The sequence below is a fragment of the Athene noctua genome, chromosome 1, assembly GCF_965140245.1.
Source record: "Athene noctua chromosome 1, bAthNoc1.hap1.1, whole genome shotgun sequence".
NCBI lineage: Eukaryota > Metazoa > Chordata > Aves > Strigiformes > Strigidae > Athene > Athene noctua.
The window spans coordinates 110,629,306-110,635,351 of record NC_134037.1 but is presented as its reverse complement, the minus strand read 5'-3'; the positions used below and the strand labels follow the sequence as shown (position 1 = coordinate 110,635,351).

Here is a 6,046-nt window from a genome sequence, read left to right as displayed (position 1 = left end):
AGGGTCACCCTGGAAGTGGAAGAGAGTGGGCTGCAGTAAGATTCTGGCTGCGCCAAAGCTCCTTATTTAGCAACAAAATCTTCAAGATCTTATTAACCCATTTTAGCACGGATTTCTTCCATACAGAGAGCTTTATCCTGAGAGACAATTAGCCATATGCTTTTTTTCCCATTATCAGTTTATCAAACTATTGAAAAGAGCTGTGACTTCCCTGCATGAAAATACCAAAAGCCACATGTAGATATGACTGCAGTTTCACCTCTCTCACCTTCCTATACAACAGCAGTATAATAATTTGGGGACAGCTTTCCGTTTAGCATCCCAGGACTGTACTGGGAGGCCTATTGCAGATGCCATCAGTGCAGATGCCTTGTTTCTATTCAAACTTCTGAGGCTGCCCAGGAGCCTGACCACGAGTCAATGGCTGACAGCCCAAGACGCATGTTCCCCTTGGAGCCATTCTGCCTATGTTATTTCTTTCATCCTAAGGTTTTGTGCTTACTTAAAATTCTGCAAGTTGCCTTCCTCTTGTCTTTACTTTCAGAAGGCACCAGTGAGGATTCATTTCACCTAGCTTTCACTATCTTATCAGTAAGACTGCTACCAAAGACAGCCATTTCAGCTCCTCATGTGCTGAGCTGTCTGAGACATCCATTTTAGGATGGGTCACTTTTTGGAGCTGTGCAGAGGGGGGAAGCTTGATGACAAAGTCTGAGTTAGCACAAGTCAGGTAAGCTGAATCACACAACAGACAGCCTCCTGACACAGAGACAGTGCAATCTAGTAAGGAGTTGTCTTCTCTTCACCTAAGTAATTCTGAAGGATTTGGGATTCTATTAGTACTTTTACTTAAGAACTTGTCCAAACCAGTTTTGAGATTGCACAGGGTCTTTGAGGAGCTTGTTCTAGTGCTTGACCATCCTCATTTTGAAGAATTTCTTCTTATATCTAATTGGGATTTCTCTTGCTGCAATGTGAGAGCAATGCTTCTCATCTGTTTGCTGTGCACCTCTGAGAAGAGTCTGGCTCCACTTTCTCAATAACCTTCCACCAGTGGAAGACAACAGCTAAGTCCCCCTTTAGTCTCTGCTTCTCCAGGCTGAATGAACAAATGAGATCCCTCTAAAGGGATGACAATGGAATTTCCAACATTTTTAATGACTTTTAAGATTAGATTCCCAGAAGCCTGGCTTCCTAATTTTTTAATTTCAATAACTGACCAAATTGATGAATGATTTTCAGCTCTGCAAAGGTACTTATTAAGGCAGTGAATTCTCACTGAATGATGGTAGGCACTTCAGAAGAGCCGATGTTGTCCTCAAAACTAACTGCAGTAGAAAAGGGATGCCACCAGGGGAGGGACTATGGGACAATATATCTGTAAATGGGTATGGAATCAGGTTTTGCCCTGGTTTTTGTACTTTGCAGAAATTTTCCAGAGGGGCACGTTTGCCTGTGCACGTGAAATTGTTGTGGGGTCAGAAAGAGAGCCCGGGTTGCTTTGGTCCTAACCTCTAGTCTGCTGGACATGGGCTCACTTTGGTTTTACGCAAAACTTAAAACCTCCTGGAGTTTTCCTTCTTGGATTGGGGATTTCACCGGATTTGTTTACCTTGTAGAAACATACATGTTGAAAGAGTATTAAAAGGTTAACCGCGTTAGCAATGAGCGTCAGTAAAGCACAGTGCAATAAAAGCCGAAAATATTGCCAGTTTTAGAGAAAGTTAAGAGAAACCATCTCCTCACAGCAGTGAAAATCATGCCACCATCGTTTTCCGCTTCTCTCACACCCGACAGGCTATTTTATGAAAAAATCCATGGCTAACAGTACTAGGGTTTTCCCCTTCATATGGCACTGTTGGGCTGGTGAATCACTGTCCCTTTTTAGCTAATAATTAAATTGAGAGCTTATTCTTCCCGAGCACCCGAAGCCCTCCTCTCGCACTGGGTGCCCCAGGGGAGCGGCAGCACGGCTCCGTGTACCCCAAGAGGCCTGGCCGAAATCTCCTTCCGAGGCGAGCAGGGGCCCAAGCTCCCAGCCAGGGGCCCGCAGGGTGGCCCCGGCTTTTTGGGGAGAGGCGGCCGAGGGCAGCGGGGCTGAACCCCATGGTGCCGGCGGGTCCCCGTGCGGCACCGGGCCGGCCGCTCCCGGGCCCACGGCTCCCGCAGCCACCTGGTCGCCGAGGCCGGTCACCGCACGGGTGTGTAAGGCGCGGCGCTGCGAGGGGGAGAGGGTGGCTGCTGCCCCTTTAAGGGAGGCCGGGGCCAGGACCGGTGCCATGGCAACGGCTTGACAGCCGTGACCGGAAGTGATTGGGGGGTCAGAGGTCGCCGGTGGCAGCGGGAACATGGCGGCGGCGCTCCTGGCGACGCTGGGTGCTGGCGGCGGCGTGGCCGCGCTCCCCGGGCTGGCGGCTCCCTGAGCGGGGCGGGAGCCTCCTCCCGCCGCGGCGCTGCCCCGTCTCAGGTGAGGGCGGCCCGGGGTGCGGTGCGGTGTGGTGCTGGCGCTGCGGGCTGGCCCCCGCGGCGCGGTGGGGCTGACTAGCGACTCCGGGTCTCTGCCGCTGGGCCGGCCTTGCCGTTTTTTTCTCGGCGGGATGCGGCCGGCCGGACTCTCACTTGCCTCCTGTTTCTCCCCAGGCATGGTCGGCGCGCTGTAGGAGGGCAGGGAGCCGCGGCGATGCCAGAGGAGGAGCCGCTGGAGGAGAGTGCTTGAGCTTGTTTGAAGAGTCGTTCAGTGTGTGTGAAACGTGTACGTTACCCGAAACCTTGGTTTCAGTGCTGCTATTTTTGTTACACCTAGAGGAATAAACGGAGACTTGTTGGTATAATCTCATTCTTAGTACCTTTCCTCTTGGGAAGAGTAGTGTCTCTTGTTATGACTTGCGCATACACAGCAGACAGTTTTTGCCAACTGTATCTGGGTTGTTTTCCTTGTTTACTGTGTCTGTTGTTATTTCTCCCATTGGTACTGGCGTGTATGCTGCTCTCTTGGCTAGATTTGCCCTCTGCCAAAGCTAAACTCTGACCTGAATGGTCTCTTGTGTAAGAGGTGCAGGGTGAGTATCAGAATAAGGCATGTAACTTTCCATAGCCAGGCTTTTCAGAGCACAACTGTAGCTGCAAAAAGCTGCCTACTAAAAATAAGTGCTAGAATTAAACTATGTGTGCAGCTTCACTTTGATGCTTATGTGATACAGTACTTGGTTGTCACTAGACTATTTTTTTAAACTCCGTTTATGCTAGTGGATGGGATGGACTATGCTTGCATAACAGGTAGCGTATTTTGCTCATTTACTTCACAGTAGCTGTCTGGTTTTGAAGACTTGGACTTTTCAGTAGTAGTTAACACAGCATTACTTCAGTGTCTCTCAAGCACAAACTTCACTGTAACATAGAGAGATGTTTGGTCTTCCCCCCCACCCCCTTCTTCTTACTTTACAAATGGGGAAACTAGGATAAAAGAAGAAGGAAAGCCAAAGTCTGTCTTAAATTGAACACAGAAATCTGACATTAGTTGGTTGACTTTGTCAGCAGATTTTGTAGCATTATCTAATACTCTGAATGCAAAGCTTCAGTGGCAGCTGTACTATCTGGCTTCTCAGCAAATCAAGGTAAAGTTTAGCAGTGTGGATACATGGTTTGGTCAGTGTGTGGGCTGCAGCTGCAGAGTGTGGTCTCACTCCTTTGCCATCACTGGCCATGGATTACTGCTACTCTCTTTGTAGTGGATTTCGTGGTTGGATGGTTGCAGGGACAGTCGATCTAACAGTTTTATGGGGATGGCTTTCTGTCAGATGGAAGCTGTTCTAGTGAGTGTTTGCTCTGATATGAATGAAAGCTGTTTCTCCTTCTGCACTAATGTAAACCAGCTGTGGGTTAAGTATAATGTGAAACTGTACCTCAAGAAACCAAATCTCAGATTGGTCATTCAGAAAATCAGGACTACACTTAAATCTTCTGAAAAGTTTGGATTAAAAAAAAAGTCAGCCATATGTAGTGAATATGTGGTAAGAGTGAAGGGACTGTAAGTCTATGAAGGAACTTTCCCATCTTTCCAGAGTCTTTTCTCCATTCACTTCTTGCCAAAGAGCTTCTGTGCTGAAAATGGGAAGTCTCTTAAAAAGCCTTATTTAGACTCGAGGTCTGGTCTACCATGTGTACTCAGTGATGCAGGAATCTTGAAAGGAAAATAATATTGTGTCCTACGGTAAAAGCCAAACTGAAGTTGCACAGGGAAGCCTTTATTCTGGTATGTTCCAACTCCTTTGTTTTGATGAGTTTTACTTTCATGGAGTTCCCTACCTTCCTCATGAAAGAAATCTGAAAAGAAAATTGGAAATGTAATGAGGTGTCATCTTCCTATACACTTGGCGTTTTAGCATTGTTAGGGTTACTTGATCCATATCCTGGTTTTGGCTGGGATAGAGTTAATTTTTTTTCCTAGTAGCTGGTACAGTGCTGTGTTTTGGATTTAGTGTGAGAATAACATTGATAGTACACTGACGTTTCAGGATAAGTCCTACTTGGCCAGAACTAAGTCAAGGATTTTTCAAGTTTCCCATGCTCTGCCAGCAAGCAGGTGTACAAGAAGCTGGGAGGGAGCATGGCTGGGACAACTGACCCAAAGTAGCCACAGGGATATTTCATGCCATCGAGCGTGCTCAGTATATAAACTGTGGGGAGTTAGCTGGGGACAGATTGCTGCTCGGACATCGGTCAGCAGGTGTTGAGCGACTGCGTTGTGCATCACTTGTCTTTTCTGGGGTTTTATGTCTCTTTTTTAATCATATTTCTTCTCATCACAATTATTATATCTTATTTTTTAAACTGTTCTTATCTCAATCCATGAGTTACTTTTTTTTTTTTGATTCTTCTCCCCATCCCACTGGGAGGGGGGAGGAATGAGCAAGCAGTTGTGTGGTGCTTAGTTGCTGGCTGAGGTTAAACCACAACAGTCCAGCAAATCCTCTCTCCAGTTGCTCAGCTGACAGGCTGTCATGTGTTTCGTCTGTTCCTGCAGTCTCTACTTCTTCAGCAGTTATTTTTAAGATTCTTAATCACCTGAACTGTCTCCGGTGCAAATCCTCTTGTCCTTCTGCTGGCTTTCTATTTGATTCTGTCCAAGACTTCTCTCTGTAGAGTTTCTATCTCTTAATTTTTATTTAGACAGTACCATTTGTGTCCTTTCTTTCCTATAACTTGTCCTGTCCTTTAGTGTGCACTCCTCCCATCTCTGCTTTGCCAAAACACGTATTTTCCTTTTATCGGCTGCTTCTTCCGGCTTCTTGGGACATGTGGAGTCTTTGTCTCCATTTATGCTATCCTCCTACCTGGTCATTGCTTATGAGAAATCTTTGTTTTCCTCTGTCCTTCTTTCTTTCCTTATTTTGTTCTCCTCCACTTACTGTCTTGTTCAAGGTTCTCCCTCCCTTGTTCCCATGTTTCTTCAGACTATGTGCTGAGAACACACAGACGATTCCTCATGTTCTGTATGTGGTATTGAATTCTGTAATCTGTTTTAATGTTTTATTAGCTATGGACTGAGGAGACCTGGCTTGTTTGTGTTGCATGTGTGATGTTTGGTCAACACTTAAGAGCTGAGAGGGGAAAATGAAACCTTCAGAAAGTTGACTTCTTGAAACAGATCCCCACTGAGTGTGGCTGAAGGCTCGCAGTTGGGTTCATTGTGACTCTGTATTAGGGTTTCTTATGTGCTCAGAGGTTCAAAACTGGAGGAGTCTACTTGTCAATACAAAATTAATAGCTCCACTAGGTTCACACATTATCCTTTCTCAAACTCATGAAAGTGAATTTAATCTGACAGCAGGCTTAGTTTTTGTTTGGGCTTTGTTTTGGTTTGTTTTCTGTTGTTCCCCCTCCTGGGGATTCCTGGAAACAAAACTGTTTCTTTTCATCCTTCTGCTCATAAACATGTCATTCCAAGACTTTGCATTTGTGGTATTAAAGCTCCCATGACTCTTAAGGGTTATTTTTGAGCATCCTTTGGTGTAATACCTGCTATTTACGTTACTTTAGGTATCAA

At 46.0% G+C, this 6,046-nt stretch overlaps 1 protein-coding gene across 3 annotated transcripts in view; it reads left to right on the top strand.

The window, feature by feature from the left end:
* Positions 1-2,321: 2,321 nt before the first annotated feature.
* Positions 2,322-6,046, top strand: part of LCLAT1 (lysocardiolipin acyltransferase 1) — a 121,022-nt gene continuing 117,297 nt past the window's right edge. For 2 of the 3 annotated variants that reach the window (XM_074897338.1, XM_074897336.1), the window contains exons 1-2: positions 2,322-2,467; positions 2,641-2,752. The gene's annotated coding sequence lies outside the window, so the exon portion shown is untranslated. The other variant, XM_074897337.1, reaches the window with a different exon arrangement.